This window comes from Harpia harpyja, chromosome 1 (genome assembly GCF_026419915.1).
Source record: "Harpia harpyja isolate bHarHar1 chromosome 1, bHarHar1 primary haplotype, whole genome shotgun sequence".
Taxonomy (NCBI): domain Eukaryota; kingdom Metazoa; phylum Chordata; class Aves; order Accipitriformes; family Accipitridae; genus Harpia; species Harpia harpyja.
Window position 1 is genome coordinate 83,110,450 of NC_068940.1, and position 20,897 is coordinate 83,131,346.

General features: G+C 43.5%; 1 protein-coding gene across 3 annotated transcripts in view; it reads right to left on the reverse strand.

Moving 5' to 3' along the window:
* ANKIB1 (ankyrin repeat and IBR domain containing 1) overlaps positions 1-20,552 on the reverse strand; it is a 99,757-nt gene extending 79,205 nt beyond the window's left edge. For 2 of the 3 annotated variants that reach the window (XM_052802386.1, XM_052802367.1), the window contains exon 1: positions 20,104-20,551. The gene's annotated coding sequence lies outside the window, so the exon portion shown is untranslated. Of the gene's footprint in view, positions 1-20,103 lie in introns of all 3 variants that reach the window. The other variant, XM_052802376.1, reaches the window with a different exon arrangement.
* Positions 20,553-20,897: the final 345 nt, after the last annotated feature.

A 20,897-nucleotide genomic window follows, 5' to 3' on the forward strand; every position in this document is an offset into this window, starting at 1 on the left:
GGTCCATTATTACATCATTTCTACTAATATTCCAGGAACAAGCATCAGGCTTACGTATCTGCTGTTCCACAAGCATGTCCTAGAATCTTCTAAAAATTGCATCATGTTAACTCACTTCCAGTAATGCAGCACCAAGTTAGTTCTTAAGGGAGAGGTTAAACAGGTTTTTTGCGCAGTTTTAATTACCAAAAATTGTACTAAAGAAAACCATATTTCTGCTGAGAAAAATAACCTGAACAAGAGTCTCCACAGCTTTTCCACAGGATTCAACACAGATCGACAGTTCTGAGATCAGACCTACAAAATTAAGACCCTGGCTCTCATCACTAAGTAGGTACATCTCACTCTGGCAAATGATACTTGATAAAGGGATGGCATCTATGCTAATCTCCTTTTACCTTGCTTGATTCAGTCAGAATGTAGGAAATCTGTAAAGCACATCTAGAATATTTTTTTACATTAGGATGGAGGAGTGTTACTCTGTCTTTTAAAAATGTTGCATTATTTTAGACTTCCCTCCCTCCCCATTTTCTCATGAAAGACCTCTCACTGAGAGACGGTGAATTATCAAGGAAGGATTGTAGCCAGATACTACAAAAAAGAGAGGAAAGCATAAGCAGCATGGTATCACATATGCAGACCTTGCTTCTCCTTACTCTTCACTACTTCACAGCAACAACAAATAAAAGGAAACTTGCAAAAAAAATTGCCCCTCTCCTCACAATTCCCCTGTTCCCATGCTCTCCTTTAGTCTGTAAACCTTGTCACTCTTATTACTGTTCTTCTCCACTTCATGTTTGCTGGGGAAGAACAAGGAGAGACCTCCTCACAGAAAACACTTGACTAGCCAAAGCATACCTGAAAAATTTTACTGGACTTCCCGATATGAAGGAGAAAATTCCTCCGTCCAGAAACAATTTAAGCATTCAACACTAATTATACAGTCTAATATACCAGTCAGGAAATACTTTACTTTTTATGCTTTAAACCAGAACACTGCAGTCTAAAAAGGGGAATCGTTATAAAAAGATTTAGACTGTAATTTGACAGTTATGCTGGATCGCCACAGAACCGGATCATCTGAGGTACCAGATTTAAGCCTATTCAATACCAGATTGCTAATGGTCATACAGTAATGTTCCCCTGCCTCAGCAAAAGCCTTTGGCTTGCTATCCAGTAGCCAAGATCATCTCATGCCTTGTCCCTGAATTCACCTTTGTGTACTGCCCAAGTTTTTGCAGGATCGGGTTTTTTTGGATGGAAAGCTGCTGCCTTACCTCTTTTTACTGTCTCTTTTTACTGTTACTGTGCCAGCAAGCATGTGTTCTGAAAAGCAGCATTTACTAGATTTACATACCCTTTGTTTCTAAAACCACTTGCCCACAAGCCCATCTAGTATCAAAATAGACAATGTGGAGTTAGCACAGCCTGGGCTGTGTTCATCACTGACTCTTCCTTCCATGTCTGCTCCATACAGTTCCCAGGGTCGTAAGAAAATTATGACTGCAAACATAGCTAGCTCACCAGTGGATCCGGTACTTCTGGTTAGGTAAGGTGACCTTTAGGACCTCTGTCCCTTACTTGCTGCTACATTAGACAGAGAGATCCTGCAGAACAGAAAGATCCAGGTCATCCTCCTGACTCGGGGAGGTGTCAGTGACACTGCACAGGAGGTTCTTAGCCAGTGCTATTTCTGAACACTGCTCACAAAGTCACAGAGGACATCTGCACATGGGCTTTCCCCGCCGTGGTGGTGCTGCTGTGACTAGGACACACGTTCCCTTCCTGCTACCTCCACAGCTAGGCATGCCTCCTCACGTAAGGGAGACTTTTACTTTGATGTCTACCAAACCTGGCTGCAAAGCAGTGACAGCAGACACCCAGCCGAAGACAGCGTGTGGCCACCTAAGACTACGCAATCCAGCCTGCTTATGTAAAAAAGCAGGTCTACGGCCACCAGTCAAGTCACCATGTCTCTCCTTGAGCTTGACAAGCCCGTTCACCCTCCTCTACCATGACCGGTAAAGCTGTTCTTAAGCAGCCTGACCTATCACTAGGAAAACTTCAGTTATCAATCCAGCATCTCCTAGGTACTGGTAGAACTTGTATTTGGCTGCCTGAAAGTGAGACAGAAATCCACTGGGGTTAGCTCCAAGGATAGAGCTTGTTGGAAGAAGAATCCCACTGCCAGTTTCACTGCACACATCTGCAGGAACAAAAGCAAGCAGTGGTAGATGAGACATAAGCTGGGGGAACCAGCTGTATTAGTTTCAGCAGCTTGCAGAGTTGTGATACTCAGGAATCCCTTGGTGACCGCTTTATGAAAAACCTACTCCTGTGCCAATGTAACACACAGGAACTTATTTAAGAATAGTTCTTCCTGCTTGTAAAGTGAAAGGCTCCACAAGAGACCCCCCCACAAAAAAACCCCAAACAAGTGCATTTCTTTTTCCCCTACGCTTCCTGTTCCTGTCTTGGGTTGTTCTCATCCCCCAGGTCCAGTTCCCTGTTATTGCTGCCCAGATCAGTGTGTGACCTCTACCAGATTTCCCTGAAAGCTTCAGAAATTATTACAAAGTCATTTTTACAGTTATTATGAAGCATGCACTTAGCAAGCTGGAAATCTGTCTCCATTATCTTTTTATGACACTAATGTTGTTTGAGAAACTTAGACGGTAGTTTCTAAAGTGGTTTTAATTGACATCAGGGCTGATCCTGCCCTTTCTGTTTCTGATCCACCCCTTCTGTTTGTCCATATTCGCGCACTTTCCCTTGTTTTGTACTATCATGTGCCTTTGTGATTACAGAGAGAAGAATAGCTGTAACTCAGATCAGCTCCCTCTCTTGGGTTTTCTTCCTGGATGTTGATGGTCTGAACGGCCAGAGCATGGCAGCAGTGATAGGGAGGCAGGACTATTTGTACCAGTGCATACTGTAAAGAGTGGAAATACTTTCAAAACTGTTTGTTCAAACTGAAGTGCAGACAGAAGCAGAAACACCAGCAATGTGCAAACTGTGCAAAGCCCACAGCTGCTTGGGTGCTGGAGGCAAGGCAGGAGTACACCAGCACCACTGCATTAAAGTCAAAACAGTTTTCAGGAAATTTCTCTTGTAGCCCAGCATTATGTTATCAGCTACGACTCTGACAGTGGCTGTGCATTCAAAAGGGGATGGTGGATGGAGCACGGACTGGAGGATGTAGCTGGGCAGAGTGGAAGACTGCAGATACAGAGCAGGCATCACAGCACCATAGGCAGCACCGGCTGCTGTAAACTGCACCCAAGCTTACAAGTACCCATGCTGAGCCATGTACAAAGGAGTATCAAACTGTATCAGGATGCATACTCCCAAGGAGTAACTGATACAGCAGCTTCACCCTAGTCCTTTCCAAAAATGTAAGCAGAACTGGTACCTGAGTCTGGGTCCAGTTTTAATATCATTATGTAAAAAAGCAGATGCTATTCCAGTGCCTGATGCTAGGCAAGCAAGACTAGGTGGAAAGACAACTAACATCACTGTCCAACAGGCAGTGAAAGCACACAGGTGAGCTTGCATTTACTAGACATGCAAGCTCTGCTACCCTGGCAGTCAAAAAGCAGCAGTGGGGCAAGAAGGTACTGGTGAAAGGTGTTTGGTTTAGCTGCAGGAGGCCCAGCAGGACTCTGGTGAGAACAAAATCTACCAACTTGGCACAAAGCTTTTTGAACAAAGACAGTCTTGAAGCAGAGGGGTGGTGAGAAATATGCCTAATGTAGTCCCTATCCACTTGCACTTTGGGAAAGGGTGATGCTTAACAACAGTCTCCCCTTCCTTCCCTCCTATATCGCATATCCTGTTGCATCATATTTTGTAATAGACTTAAAACTTGCTGGGGGACAATCCATGGACCAGATTTTCAACTGCTGGTGGATATGCAGAAACAACAATACTTTATCAATAGGGTTGAGGTATTCATTAGAGGATTTAAGTCTTAAGGTCTTCTGAAAATTTCAACAGGCACACATAGCTTTAAAAATCTACCCTGGTGTCAGCCTGTGTACTTGTATAACATCCTGCATAGCAAGAAGCATGTTCTAATTGCATTAAACCACTCTCCTGAAGATCGGAAGGGGAAAAAGAGCAACAGACAAGAAGTGAGAGAAATGGAACAGTATTTGTATTACAGTAAAAGTAAGAAGCATCTCTGAAGCAAGCACCTAACAGCTTGAAGAACAGCCATGACTAACAATATACAGTAACAAAAAATATACCTCTATAAAGAGATGAAATAAATATAAAAGACTCCCTTTTCAAATGGTGTTTTGTATGAAAACATATCCTATTGCAGCAGAAGGGTGTGAGGCTGGAATGTTCCAGGAATCAGGGATGCTGGAACCACCTACTCTAAAAGGCACATAATCCACCTATGCAATAGCTTGCTCATTTTCAGGATGTAATCAAGTGTCTGCGTAACGTCAAAATTTTATTTCCTTAATCAATTAGAATGGCAAACTGTATTAAAAAAAAGTCCAAACCTTTGCATTTTACAGCCCCATGCCCCACTGAGTCCATTTTGAAAACAGAATACCGCTCTCAGGTCTTCAATTCTACGTGGACAAATTTAAAAGTCACTTCCATTTTTAAGAATGCAACTTATTTAAATAGAAAGAGAAATGATTCTTTATCAGAAGCATCCTCAATTGTAGGGAATTGGGGCCACAACATACAATTACTGCATCATTTCTTGGACATTTCTTGGTGTGCCCGTGGTTACAGCTGTTTGGATACAGCAGCTGGGTGGGCAGCTTGGAAAGGACAATAGGAATCATCAAACAGAGAGTAAGCAGACACAGGCAGTACCGGGGAAAATAAAGTATACAATAGCTAAAGCAAGGCATGATTAGGGTGGACTGTCTGGCTTTAGGAATGTGAAAGGATTTATTTTCACAGTAAGCTGTGGGCAGACTGGTTCGGGAATATTTTTTTGTTCAAAGTTCATACTCAGGTTTTAAGTTTCAAAAAGAAACTTTTTTGAACAACTCCATTTAGCACTAACCCAGTTTGCTTTGATCTGCATGTCAACATTACTTTGAAGAAGCTACAACATGCTGAAGACACCCAGAAAATATTGCCTGGTTTTGCTAGAAATTGTATTATTCATACAGAAGTTATTCCCAGGAAAAACATGATTTTGGGGTTTAGGATTTCTTCCCTCACACCCATGAGTAGATGCTAAAATTGAGAACCTTTGTATATTTGCAAAATAATAAAGGACATAATTATTAGTAACTCCTCATGGCTACCCTGATACCACAACGTACAAAACTGAAGTTAATTCAGTATACTTTTAAGGCTTGTGACTAATTTAGGAGAAACTTGACTCATCTCTTCTTAGAAAACCATATGAATAGCTAAAACAGAAGTGTGTGTGTGTGTGACAAAATCAATCTTTAAGAAGGTGATTGGTTAATTTTTTTAAACTCTGGTTCTCCATACTACTTCCTCACTCGTATATATAACAGAAATACATGCAGAAAAAAATCAACAGGATTTCTGAACTGAGCTCAGTGAGACTGAATTTAAAAGGTATTTCTATGAAATAAAAGACCAAGTCAATAGGCACTTTACATTGCCTTTAAAGTAAAATTATGTGACTGTTTTGTAACCTATTCAGGTTTGCTCATTTTACATTGTAGTAACATCCAGGGTAACAGAGACTAAAACCTCCAAATCATCTCTTTTTAGTTAAACATTACAACTAAGTATTTTATACCAGAACATGCTGCCTGTCTAACTCCCACTCCAGACAAATGAATTTAGCTTTCTATTCCTTATTAAGTAAATAAGTATAAACCTCAGGCTGCTTGTTTATGAGAAAGTCTGGATTTATGAATTTGAAAAAAAAACCCACAAAACAACCCCCCCCCCCAACCTCAACAAATAAATAAAAACAGCATAAGCCTGAATTACAATTACAGTTATACATTTATTTCATTGCCTGAAAGGATGCACAAGAAATCAGGCTAATTTCGCATAGCAGGAAAAAATTTTAAAGTCATATTACAGAAAAAACCCCCATGACATTATTTAAAAATACAAAACTCTGGAAAAAAGATAACTAATTCAGTATTAGTCTATTCCATTACAGAAACATGATAATTCGAAGCACTGAACTAATCACTTCAAATTTTTGACTACGCAGAAGTCAGGTTAAAAAACAGGGTCTGAGCCATATAGTAGAATTTATGTAAGATAATCATATTGTTCTCTTCTATGAAGCTCCACAGCCCTCTGGGCCACACACTTCAGCTGGCCCAAAACCAGTTGTATGCAGAGGAGGGAGAAAATGGTTGGTTGTGCAACCACATCATCTGATACAGAGCAAGCACTTATTTACATTGGAAGGAACCTCTGGAGGACAACTGCTTCAATCCTCTACCCAGGGCAATCTTCAAAGCCTCAAAGGCTGCTCAAGGCCATTCTCAATTAAGTTCAGAGTATCTCCAAGGATGGAGAACCCACAGCCTCTCCAGGCAACCTGTCCCAGCATTTGACCACCCTCATGCTGTAAATCTTTTCCTAATGTCTAATTGAAACATCCATTGCTGAACTTTTTCTTTTGCCTCTAGCCCTGTCACCCAGCTCCTCCAAGAGTCTGGTTCTGTCTTCTGTGTACCCTCCCATTAACTGAAAACAAGATCCTCCCCCTAGTCTTCTCTGAACACTGAGGACACCCAGCTCTTCCAGCTTCTCTTTTTACATTATGTGCTCCTGCCCCTTCATTATCTTGGCAGTCTTCCTCTAGACCTGCTCCAGTATGTTAGAATCTCTCCTATATTGGGGAGTGCAAAACTAGACACTGTTTCAGATGCAGTCACACAAATGCCAATCTGACAGAAATACTCACTTCTCTCAGCTACTGGCTTCATTCTTGCTAAGTAAAGGCACACTGCTGACTCACATTCAACTTGGTGTCCACCAGGAAAGTGATGTCATTTCTTGCAATGTCACTTTCTAGCCATTGGTTCCCAGCCTGTATTACTGCGTAGGGTTATTCTGTTTCGATTTTCAGACTCTGTTGAATACCACTAGGTTCTTGTCAGCCCATTTCTCCAGCCTGTTGAGGTCCCTCAGAAAAGCAGCCCTGTCCGCGAGCACACACAACCTGGTGTCATCAACAAGCTTGCTGATGGTGCATTCCATCGCCTCATCCAGGTAGTTAATGAAGATTATAAATGCAAAACTGCACTATTTAATCTTAGTGAATACTAATTATCATGTCCTGAAAAGGATAAAGGACTTCCAAGTGGTTTAATTTTAACTAATTAACAGGTTGGTAAATAGGACTTTACAAAGAACTTGTATTTCAATACACAAGCCACCAAATAAAGCCTCTTCAGTATTTTTTTTTTAATGGGCAGTTTGTGCTTGGTGACTCATTGAAATAGCTCCAATGAAAGATTTCTCTCCAACACATCCTTCTAAATATGGAGAACTAAATACATAAAGTATCTGTGTCAGTGACTCTCAAGAAGTCAGGGAAAAGGGCCTAAATTAAGAGCCACTGTGTATTTGTACTGCAATACGCTACAGAGCTGTTAGCAATGTCTCAGTACAGCAGGCTGTGTACCTCCATATACAAGCTTTCAGAGAACTCAAGTAACTGGAGTTCTTTCATAAAAAACAAATGCTTTATCTCAAAATTGTACATAACTCACAGTGCTGCATAGGCCTAGATTATTTGGTATTACAATTTTGTAGTAGAACTATTTCTACAGAATAAATGTGTTATGGGTCAGATCATTGCTGAAGAACCACATGTTCTGCTATCATAAAGTCTGCTATATAGCCATGTCTCAAGGTCTGAGCTTTAAAATATCAAAATCCTCACCTAATGGGTACAGAGATAACCTCAACTATTTAGCAAATGTGAATGCAACTGCACCAGTCAGTAAGTTCTTTAAAATGTTAAAATGTATAACCTGCATTATTAGCACAGCTGGAACTTTGATCTTCATAGTTTAGTGGCTACACACTTCTGCAGTTTCTTCAAGACACTGATGAAATTCACCATTTTGATAGACTAACAAGAAATTTTCTGGGCTCTGCTCTCCCAGGACGTTTCTATAAATCTATCTGTAGTCTTTCAACATAGGAGAGAGTTAACTGCAGATTAATACATTTGACTGTCCCCCAACTGCTTAAGAGATCTAGAACACAGCAGAGCCACCTGGATTTAAAAAAAATCCTAAAAAAGTAACAATTCTGCAAGTAATTTACACAGGCAATGTTAAGAAAAAGAACATTTAAGAGGAAAACTCTATTGCAACAGCATTTACAGGTTGCTACTGCTGAAAATTAGTCCTGATGTGCATCCAGCCTTGCATGTATTATTTTTATATCTTACACACATAGTAGCTAATAAAATACAAAAAAAAATACAGAACTGCATATCACAGCAATACAGTAACAATCAAACCCTTAGTACAGGGAAGAGTTCATTAGTAAATTACAACAGCCCTAAAATTCCTATTCTTAAGTCTATGATAAAATTTTAATAGAACCAGTATTTAATATAATACTAGTGCAAAACCATAAACAACTACACATCATGATCTTTTCTCATAATATTTCAGCTATTCCTCTAAAGGCTGGCTCATAATAGGAAATATTTCAATTATCATTATCAGTGCTTCATCTGTGCATCCTAAAAAATACACTCTTGCTTTTTAATACAGTAAGACTTTGAGTTTCTAAACAACAACTTTGATAGAAATATACCATTTTAACTTTGCCTTCAAAATTCCTATTAGAAATTCATTTGAAATAAAAGGCGGGGGGGGGGGGGATTGCTATCCCAGTTAACATTTGTGAAAGCTCCTTGAAGAGGAGATCTTAAGAGGACTGTAAACATAGCTCAAACTAATAAATATAACAAATACAATTTTCTCCACTAAGTTATTTCATTTGTAGTAATTTACAATCAGGACCAAAACAAGCTGCACACAAACAGGACATGATGTTCCTACAGTCACTTAAAGCACCTGCTATAAGAACAAGCAGGGCCTGTTTTTAAAGCAGAATTATATTTACAAACTAGAAAAATCCAATTCTTTTCTATGCTAAATTCCAAGAAGAGTGATCATCAGGTGAACTACTTGGGGCAGAGAATCAGTTTCCAGCTTATGTTCACATTTAACCACAATTGAATACAGAATATATAAAACAGTCAAGAAATATGCCATTAGTATATACATAATTAGCATTATATATATTAAGTGTATTTTCCCAGAAATAGCTTTGAAACCTTCAAAGCTGTATCTTTCCTCAAGCCATCTTTCATTAAAAAAAACCACACAGAATTATGTTTTCCTCTCTATAACCTTTAATTCCATGTGAATTACAGTTAAATCTTAATTCACATTGGTATTCACATAAAAACTTGCCCATTTGACTTAATTTTCCCTTAGTTTGTCTTACTTCTTGCTAGTGCTTTGCTTCACAGCCTATGCAAGACTATGTGTCTCTTCTTATGTTTTCATCTGCCAAGAACTGTTTAGAATTTCTACTTGCACAGAAGTGCCAAATCATTGATGGTGGTCAAAAAAAAAGAACCAAACCCCAAGACCACAGCGTGTCTAAACAGGTGTCACCCATCCAATTAATTTCATGAGACAGAGGCATCAGGTAAGTATAACAGCGTACCAGCCATTAGCACAGCAGATGATGCTGAAGACAATCCTGACTCCATAAAAATGTTCTGCAAGAGCAGATCAAAGCTACAAACCATTCATGTTGTCAACAGAAGAAACAAACCTTTGCTTCAAGAGGTACAAGACAACAGTGCAACACAAAACAATAATTAGAAAAATAAGGAGGAAAGGATAGAAACAAGAAAAGCAAGAAAAATAAGAACAAATATTCAGAAGTAGAACGCCATCTCAGTAAATACAGAGGAAACACCAACGCAACACTAAGAACAGCTACTACAAGATATTGCACAGACACTGTATAGAAGAGAAATAACACAAACCTCAAGAGTAGTAGCCATCATGGTTCAAGGATATAAACAAACCTCTTATCGGTAAGTTCTACTTTTGTTAACTTGCATAAATGGAAAAGGATTTAAAAGCATCAGATTTAAATACACTACATGATGAAGAAAAAATCTGCCTCCACGAAATGCATTCTAGTACCTTAAGTTATTCCAGAATTTGAAAACAAGAAACGGACCTTTTCTTTAATAAGCATTTATTATCTTCCTGCCTTTGACGATGACTCCTGAAGGCCTCCCCCTTAAATATAAGAACTTACTCCACACTACAGAAAAATGGCCCCAAATTACAAACATTTCTTAAAAGTTGTATGTAGGAGGTATACAAGTGGTGATTTACTTTCTTGCTTGATAGAGAAAATAATCTACAACCAATTGGTCTCTTTGACAACAAAACAACTCTCTTTAGGTTCTTTTGGTTTTCAAAGCCTATTGTCCAGTTACTAGAAGCCAAGGTTCTTAAACTGACTTGTATACAGTCTTGCAGATGGTCCAGAAATTGACCATTCTTCATCTTTTCCTCTAAACTGTGCTTTATTTCAGAATGCTAAAGTGAGAAAGGGTTATGCCTATGCCTTACAGACTGTCAGCTGTAAATATAAATGGAATAGCTCAGATCATTCCAGCAAACTTAAGGATTCACTCAAAATACCACAGTGACTTGGAAATGCCTAGACTGTATTTTTGACCACAGCCTTTATTATAAAGCAAGGACTAAGTGGTTCACAGCAGTTTAAAAATACTCCTTTAAAATGAATATACACCATTTGGCTACCACATGGCAGTCCTTATTCCATGGAACTTGGTGACTGCAGTATTTCCAAAAGTCTTTTTGGTTTATTTACTCATATGCTTCTGAGGTGCTATTTTCACAATAAAAGCGTATGTCAAAATTGAATACTTATTTTTTGTTGTTATTTTTGTTGGAGAGAAAAGGAAAACCTAAATGCAGCAAAGAGATACAGAGAAGTAGCAGCCAATAACTAAGTTTCTACTTCCTGGAATGCTATATAGCATGATAGACTACACCACAGAAGTTGGAATCAGAATCATAGGATCGTTTAGGTTGGAAAAGACCTTTAAGATCTTCAAGTCCAACTATTAACCTAGCACTGCCAAGTTCACCACTAAACCATATCCCTAAGCACCACGTCTGTCTTTTAAATACCTCCAGGGACGGTGACTCAACCACTTCCCCACGCAGCCTGTTTGAATGCTTGACAACACTTTCGGTGAAGAAATTTTTCCTAATATCCAATCTAAACCTCCCCTGGTGCAACCTGAGGCCACTTCCTCTTGTCCTATCACTTGTTACTTGGGAGAAGAGACCGACCTCCACCTCGCTACAACCTCCTTTCAGGTAGTTGTAGAGGGAGGTAAGGTCTCCCCTCAGCCTCCTTTTCTCCAGACTAAACCACCCGCGTTCCCTCAGCTGCTCCCCATAAGACTTGTGCTCAAGGCCCCTCACCAACTCAGTTGCCCTTCTCTGGACACGCTCCAGCACCTCAATGTCTTTCCTGTAGTGAGGGGCCCAAAACTGAACACAGTACTCAATGTGCAGCCTCACCAGTGCCAAGTACAGGGGGACACTCACCTCCCTGCTCCTGCTGGCCACACTATTTCTGATACAGGCCAGGATGCCGTTGGCCTTCTTGGCCACCTGGGCACACTGCTGGCTCATATTCAGCCGGCTGTCAACCAGCACACCCAGGTCTTTCTCTGCCAGGCAGCTTTCCAGCCACTCTTCCCCAAGCCTGTAGCGCTGCACGGGGTTGTTGTGCCCCAAGTGCAGGACCCGGCACTTGGCCTTGTTGAACCTCATACAATTGGCCTCGGCCCATCGATCCAGCCTGTCCAGTTCCCTCTGTAAAGCTTTCCTACCCTCAAGCAGATCAACCCTCCCACCCAACTTGGCGTTGTCTGCAAACTTGCTGAGGGTGCACTTGACCCCCTCGTCCAGATCATTGATAAAGATATTAAACAGAACTGGGCCCAGTACTGAGCCCTGGGGAACACCACTTGTGACTGGCCGCCAGCAGGATTTAACTCCATTCACCACAACTCTTTGGGGCCCAGCCATGCAGCCAGTTTTTTTACCCAGCAAAAAGTATGTCCGTCCAAACCATGAGCAGCCAGTTTCTCCAGGAGAATGCTGTGGGAAATGGCATCAAAGGCTTCACTAAAGTCTAGGCAGACAACATCCACAGCCTTTCCCTCATCCACTAAGCGGGTCACCTTGTCATAGAAGGAGATCAGGTTGGTCAAGCAGGACCTGCCTTTCATGAACCCAGGCTGACTGGGCCTGATCACCTGGTTGTCCGGTACGTACTGTGTGATGGCACTCAGGATGATCTACTCCATAACCTTCCCCGGCATCGAGGTCAGACTGACAGGCCTGTAGTTGCCCACATCCTCCTTCCAGCCCTTCTTGTAGATGGGTGTCACATTTGCTAACTTCCAGCCAACTGGGACCTCCCTGGTTAGCCAGGACTGCTGATAAATGATTGAAAGTGGCTTGGTGAGCACTTCCGTCAGCTCCCTCAGTACCCTTGGGTAGATCCCATCTGGCCCAACAGACCTGTGTGTGTCTAAGCGGTGTAGCAGGTCGCTAACCATTTCCCTTTGGATTATGGGGGCTTTATTCCGCTCCCCATCCCTGTCTTCCAGCTCAAGGGGCTGGGTACCCAGCAAACAAATGGTCTTACTATTAAAGACTGAGGCAAGGAAGTCATTAAGTACCTCAGCCTTTGTTGCTCTTTCCCCCCGCATCCAATAAGGATTCTCCTTAGCCCTCCTTTTGTGGCTAATGTATTTATAGAAACATTTTTTATTGTATTTTATGGCAGTAGCCAGATTAAGTTCTAGCTGGGCTTTGGCCCTTCTGATTTTCTCCTTGTACAACCTCATCCTTATAGTCCTCCTGAGTTGCCTGCCCCTTCTTACAAAGGTCATAAACTCTCTTTTTTTTTTTTCCTGAGTTCCAGCCAAAGCTCTCTGTTCAGCCAGGCCGGTCGTCTTCCCCACCAGCTCGTCTTTTGGCACATGGGGACGGCCTGCTCCTGCGCCTTTAAGATCTCCTTCTTGAAGAATGTCCAGTCTTCCTGGACTCCTTTGCCCTTCAGGACTGCCTCCCAAGGGACTCTGTCAACCAGGCCCCCAAACAGGCCAAAGTCTGCCCTCCGGAATTCCAAGGTAGCAGTTCTTCTGACCCCTCCTTACTTCTCCAAGAATCAAAAACTCTATCATTTTGTGATTGTTGTGCCCAAGACGGCCTCCATCACATCACCCACAAGTCATTCTCTGTTTGCAACAACAGGTCCAGCTGGGCACCTCCCCTAGCTGGCTCACTCACCAGCTGTGTCAGGAAGTTATCTTCCACACACTCCAGGAACCTCCTAGACTGTTTCCTCTCTGCTGTATTGTATTTCCAGCAGACATCTGGTAAGTTGAAGTCCCCTGCAAGAACAAGGGCTAGCGATTGCAAGGCTTTTCCCAGCTGCTTACAGAATATTTCATCTGCCTCTTCATCCTGGTTCGGTGGTCTGTAACAGACTCCCACCACGATTATCTGCCTTGTTGGCCTTCCTCCTGATTCTTATCCATAAACACTGAACCCTATCATCACCATCATTAAACGCAAGACAATCAAAACACTCCCTAACATACAGGCCTACCCCACCGCCTCTCCTTCCTTGCCTATCCCTTCTGAAGAGTTGATAGCCATCCATTGCAGCACTCTGGTTGCACAAGTCATCCCACCATGTTTCGGTGATGGCAACTGCATCATCCTGCTGCACAATGGCTTCTAGCTCCTCCTGTTTGTTGCCCATACTGCATGCATTGGTGTAGATGCACTTCAGTTGGGCTATTGATCACACCACCTTTTGGCGGGGGGGAAGAAGCCCTAACTCCTACATAATCATTCTCAGGCACTTCCATGGTTTCTAACACATCAATAATCCTTGCATCTTAGCTGCTGCATGGATCTCCATCCCCTACCTCCACTGAGACAGCAGATCGAAGGACCTTGCTAGCATACTGTCCCTCAAACATTGGTGTGCCACTCGCAGGCTTATCTCTAGCAAGCCTGGTTTTATTCCTTTCCCCCTTCAGATCTAGTTTAAAGCTCCTTCAATAAGCCCTGCTAACTCCTGTGCAAAGATCCTTTTCCCCCTCAGAGAAAGGTGTACCCCATCTGTCGCCAGCAGGCCTGGCGTCATGTAGACCAACCCATGATCAAAAAAACCCCCAAGTTCTGCTGGTGACACCAGGCTCTGAGCCAGGTATTGACCTGCTGTCTCTTCTTGTTTCTTCCCTCATCATTCCCTGCAACTGGAAGGACAGAAGAGAACACTGCTTGTGCTCCTGATCCCCTACCCAGTCTTCCTAAGGTCCTGAAGCCTCTCTTGATTGCCCTGAGACTTCTTGTTGCAACTTCATCACTGCCTACTTGAAAAATCAATAACGGATAATAATCTGAGGGCTGTACCAGGGTAGGAAGCTTTCTCTTCACATCTTTAACCTGGGCCCCAGGGAGGCAGCAGACTTCCCTAAGAAGTTGGTCCAGTCTGCATATTGGGCCTTCTGTTCCCTTCAGAATGGAGTCTCCTATGACAATGACCTGTCTTTTTTTCTTTATGACAATGACCTGTCTTTTCTTTATGGGAGCAGTTTTGACGCAGGGCATAGGCTGACTTAACCTCAGTGACACCTCCATGCTAGATGAACCACTGTCCTCCTTATTGTTTGGTTCCACTTGCACAGCCTCATACCTATTATGCAAGGGCACCTGGGAAGGTGGGGTAGTCACAGAAGACACGCTTGCTGTGCCAGGCAGGAACTTGTCACCATTGCCCCCTATCCCTTAAGTCACTGTGTTCAGCCAGGTAGAGTGAGGGTAAGAAAACCTTTGTATCATGCATCCTGTAAGTTCTTCAGGTACGTCAAAATGGTAAGCACAAGCCACTGGGAAAGTCCCTTAAACAGCGAAAATCCCCAAGAGATTTAATAAAGTCTGCTCCAATATAGAAGCCTGCCCATAAGAACTATTCTATACATAATTAATAATACACTGCCTCAGTTGTCATGATGTAATATTTAAACTATGCTAACTTACTGTCAAAGAATAACATTACTATACTGCAGACCATGTGCAAACATTGATTCCTAGGTGCAAGTTTACGCACCAACATAAAACTTACTTTTAGAGAATTCATTTTGGCCCCTCGTCTTCCTTGTCAGTACAGAACTGAACAAGAAAAGTTACAAGAGGAACTCTACAGCCAACACTGTCACACAGCTGCACCGTAAAGCCACCTGAGCCAGGAAGGATGCCAGGCATTCAGCAGAGAGGCCCTTCTATTTCCCTGCAGTAATCCATTTACAACATGTTACTAAATTTTTACTGCAATTATCCTTCAACAGTCAGAGTCCAGAATTTATGTGCTTTAAAATATAAGTCAAAGCAACACCACTAAATGAAAATATCTCTTAAGCAACTCCAACAAAACTCCTTAAAGAAAATTCAAGGATACTAGCAGTACTACAAATTAGCTTTAGGCCAAAATTACTGTTTGTTTTATCTAAAAACATGGTGATTCTCTTGTTTGGAAAACAGGAGAGTTAAGGATACACATAAAAGTGAATTTGAAACATTAATCTATATAATATACGAGATTTTTTGCAACTTCTGAAAATTACTTTCAATTACTAAAACCAAGAATACAGGAAGAGGATCGGAGAAGTAACAAGGACTCCCTCAGATCACCTCTGCACACCAATAAGAGAAAAGCCTGGCTGATTTTACACAGGCATTTATTTTATTTCTTTTTATTTTCATAGTACAATTTATGGTTTGTAAGACTAAAAACAAAGAAGCAGAAAGTAAGGACAGTACTTTTAACAAAGCATGGACATTAAAGGAAATTCAGAAAACATTTTAAAGAAAACCAAGAAAGCAACTGACTAGTATCTATCTTTCTCCAAAGTGATTTTTGGACTAATACACTGAAGATATCCCACTATTGCTACATTTACTTGTATAGCACTCCACTTTGAGTATTTTTTGAGATGAGACAGATAAATAGATACACATATAAAAACATAAATTATGACAGTGACTATTTCACTGATACTAGAGAAGATAATCTAATATTCCTAAGGAAAAAAAAAAAAATCAGAATCACAGAATGATTTGGGTTGGAAGGAACCTTTAAAGACCATCACGTCCAGGCCTCCTGCCACCAGCAAGGACATCTTTCAGTAGGTCAGGTTGCTCAAAGCCCCATCCAACCTGACCTTGAACACTTCTAGTCATGGGGCATCCACAACTTCTCTGGGCAACCTGTTCCAGTGTTTCACTCATTGTAAAAGATTTCTTCCTTATTTCCAATCCAAATCTACCCTCTTTCAGTTTAAAACCATTGTTCCTTGTCCTGTCACTACAGGCCTTGGTAAAAAGTCTCTCTACCTTTCTTATAAGCCTTGTTTAGATACTGAAAGACTGCAATAAGGTCTCCCTGGAGCCTTTGCTACTCCAGGCTGAATAACCCCAACTCTCTCAGCCTTTCTTCACAGGAGAGGTGCTCCAGCCCTCTGATCATCTTTGTGGCCCTCCTCTGGACTTGCTCCAACAGGTCCACATCCTTCTTAAGTTGGGGGCCCCAGAGCTGGACACAGTACTCCGGGTAGGGTCTCACCAGAGTGTAGTACAGGGGGAGAATTGCCTCTCTCAACCTGCTGGTCACGCTTCTTTCTATGCAGCCCAGGATATGGTTGGCTTTCTGGGCTGCAAGAGCATATTGCCAGCTCCTGCCCAATTTTTCGTCCACCAGTATCCTCAAATCCTTCTCTGCAGGGCTGGTCTCAATCCATTCATTCCCCAGTCTGTATTGATATTGGGGACTGCCCCAGGCCAGGTGGAGGACCTTGCGCTTGGCCTTCCACAACGACAAACAAAGACTATTTTTACTGATTCCACTTAAAATCTGGAAGACATTTAGCGGTTCTGAAGAAAACTAGCAGTTTTTAAACATTAGGTAGACTTCTCCAGCTTGAACTTTTAATGTAATGTAATCTTGCACGAAATATCCCCTGCCCCTAAAATTTACACATACGTCTGATTTCAGTAACACTCCAAGGAAAAGTATGTGGCATGTATTTTGAGAGGAGGGAGGGAAAGCAGTAAAAGTCTTGTCTGATGATGATGGTGTTGAAAACACAACTTTCCCTGTCATTTTGAACATTTCAGAATTTCCATGGGGCTGCTCTTCAAGCAAAACAGATCTCTTTTTGCTATGTATCATTATCACTTATGCAAATACAGTAATGTGATTAGAAACATAACTGGTTCAGCACACCTATTTGTAACCTCCAGCTTCCCAATTTTCTTTCTTACTGGCATGAGCCACCTTAGCAAAGGCAACAAAACTTCAACAGTGGCAACTGCAGAGAGCAACTTCAAGTTTTCAGATTCCAAGGTGAAGTTAATTAACTAGTCAGGTAATGATAACTACATGACATCTAAACAGCAAAGTTAAAACAAACATACCCCAACCCCCCTTCCACCCCCAATAAAATAAAAAAAAAAAACCCACCCCAAACCACACATATACAACAAAAAAACCTAAAATACAAACAACCTAAAAAAACCCCACCCCACTAAAAAAAAAAAAAAAAAAATTGCCACAAACCCTGCTAGCCAAACTAGTTAACAATTAATAAACAAAGTTCTATTACTGAAACAAAAAGCAATGTAGTGCTAATCAATCACAGTACAGGTGTCACAGACCAGTGGGTGAGAAACTGCTCAGGACAGATTAAATCAGCCATAGTGTTAACAAGGTCTTATATATTGAACAAAGAGTAATGACATTTTCTAAGACCATTTTTTTATAGTTGTTCTACTGAACAAAAGCTGACAGCTGTAGAAGGCATTCCCTTTAAAATTTACATGTTTAGTTTCCTTTAATTTTCTGGAGTGTGTATGCCTGATAGGAACATATAACAAAACAGACATGTGTAAACTTACATACAATATGTAACTATGTCTAGGAAACTCCATGTTTTTTCAATAAGCCTAATCACATACTTACATATGTACATACCTAGTACTATCTAGATGTGTATGACACAAGTAAAAATTAGAGGGACTGCATAAAACTTACCGATACTACTATTATTATTATTACAATAGTGCCACTGTTGGGGTTTTTTTCTTTTTTTTTTTTTTTAATTACTTTTTATTCATAATATTCTGCTGATGCATATATATATAAAGACAGGGGACCACCAATATTGTTTAGCTTTTTAGTAAATTTCTAGTAATATTTTTATTCAGGAATAATATATTGTGTTATTAAAATATTTTATTCTTTTGTTTAATGACTAAACAAAAATTTGTTAAAGAAGGAATTGCTTGAGTACAAGACCACAGAAAGTCTTGGAATTAAAGTTTCCAGAAGCCTCTCCTGTAATTTGGTCTCTTATTTGTAAGGACAGCTATTTACTCTTTCCATGTCCAGGGAGACAAAAAAAAAGTTGCTATAAATTTTACCACTTCAGTTCTGTGTAGACACCTCAACTAAATAAGCCACATGTTCTTAGAAGTTGAAAAATGCTGTTGCTTTTGGTACGACTAAAGCCATTTTTTTTTGTTTTCCAAGGAAGAAGAGTATTCTTCCCCCGTACCCAAGAGAGATTAAAGAGAAATTAAGCCACCATACTTCATATTGAAAATCAAAGAGATGAAAGTAAGGAAAAAACACTCATATGTGTAAGGAAGAGACAGTCTCTTCTCATTGCTAACCTCTACAGCTCACAATTCTCTCAAAAGTGGTTTCTCTCTTTAGAGAATGTACTTAAATTACAGTACACCTACTGATGTTATGTCTTCAACTAAAACTCCATTTCTGGAACTGGTAAGCACAGGAATGCACTCAAAGACAAAAGCACAATCAATGGTTAGCAATGATGGAGGGGTCCATGCGAACAATTTAAGCTGTGGTATTAGTGCCTTACTCTGCAGAGCATTTTTTTTGTGACTCCACACTTAGCTCTGCATGCTATTTGAACTGTAAATAGAAGACAGACTGAGCAGTCACGAGTTACCAAGGTTGTTCTTCATTTTTAAAAGTCGCCCAATTTCCAGTATGTGTTCAGACCTGCCTGGGAGAGTGATACTGCTACTTACATAAAACTGTTACAGACAGTACCAAGACTCAAATTTTTCCTCTGAGGAAAAAAAAAAAAAATTAAAACACGAGATCGTGAGCGTTCAATTTCATTCAAGAAAGACTGTTTAGGACAGCATTACCCAGCCTGGAAGCAAGGTTACGCCGTCACAGCTCACCCAGCAGCACATGCTCCCACTCCGGCCACTCACACTTTTTCCCTTCTGCCTTCAAGGCAGGATTTCCAGGCTACGAACACGGCGGGCATGAGCTCAACAGAGGGAGCTGGCTGAAGCCAGGCCATCGGGCAGCTCCAAACTTTCCGACGGTCCCGGCCGAGGGTGCCCCGCCGCCCCTGGGCTGCTGCTGCTGCCGCCGCGCCCCCCACCCGGCCGGTTTCCGGGCGAGACCCCCTCCCTCCGCCACCGCAGGGCGCGGCGCCCGGCGAGAGCCTGGGCCGGAGGCGGCCTCCCTCTCCTCCCAGAAACCCAGCCCGGCGGCCCGCCGCCTCCCGCCATTACGCTTCCCCCCAGCCCCCTGCCCGCCGGAGCCCGCGCTGCCGGGGGCCATCCCCACACCGGCAGCGCCGCCGCGCCCGGGGACGGCCAGCCTCAATAGATAACCTGCGGCTTGTTTACCTCGGTACGCCGGCGCTACCCTCTGCTCTCACCTCCTCCGCTCCCCTCGCCTGCCGACGGCGCCGAGGCGCCCCCGGAGCCGCCTCTCGGCCCGCCCCACCCGCGATGCGACGGGCTGCCGACGCCCAGATGTGCAAAGTCTCCCGGCTGCGCCCGCGGCCGGACTCGCCTCGCCTAACCTCGCCCTCCCGCAGCCCCGCGGACCCCGCCCGAGCCTCCCCCAGCAGCGCCGGGATGGCCGCCAGAGCCGCGGGGCACTCACCGGCTCCTCACAGGGGCTCTCCCCGGCCCTTCCCGGCGCCTCCGCGCCCGCCACCCAGCGCCTCCATTTGCTCAGCGGCCGCTCCTCTCCCTGTCTCTCCCCCGTTCCGCTCCGGATACGGCGCCCTCTGGAGTGCCCGCTCCGCCGGGCAGCCGGGGCCGTCACTCGGAGGCTGAAGCGGTGGGGAGTGCCCGCCCGGCGGCGAGGCTCCCTCCGCGCAGGCAGGGCGTTGCGGCTGCCGCCGTCTCGCTGCCCCTTTGTTCGGCGGCGGCTGCTGGCGTTGTGGCGGCGCTGACAGCTGCGGGCGGCGCTCCCCGGGCCCGGGCGGCCGCTCCACCTCAGCGCCTCCCTGCCTGCCAGCAGCGCCTCATGCTCCCGGCCCGCGGCGCGGTCTCTCTCCCTCTTTCTCCGCCCGCGGTCAACAACCGGTGGCAGCAGCAGCAGAAGTTCAGGCCGCCGACCCGGAAACTCATCGGCAGCCGAGGCCCGCGGGACTCCGACGGGAAGCGGATCCGCCGAGCCGGGGGAGGGAGCGGGGCGGGGACGGGGCGGAGCGGGACGGGACGCGTCTCTGGCGCGGGGCCTGGGCTCCGGGCGCGGCGAGGGGATGCGGCGGGGGAGGCGACAGCCGGCACCACCGAGGAAGGCAAGGGAGGCAGGGAGCGAGCGAGCGGGGCTGGAGCGCTGCCCCTCACCCCGGTGACGTGGGAGCTGTTCCCGCTCTGCGGGGCTGCGGCGTGAGCACCCCTCCGGGGGCCCGGTGCCCGGCCGGCTCCTGGGCGCGACCGGGAAAG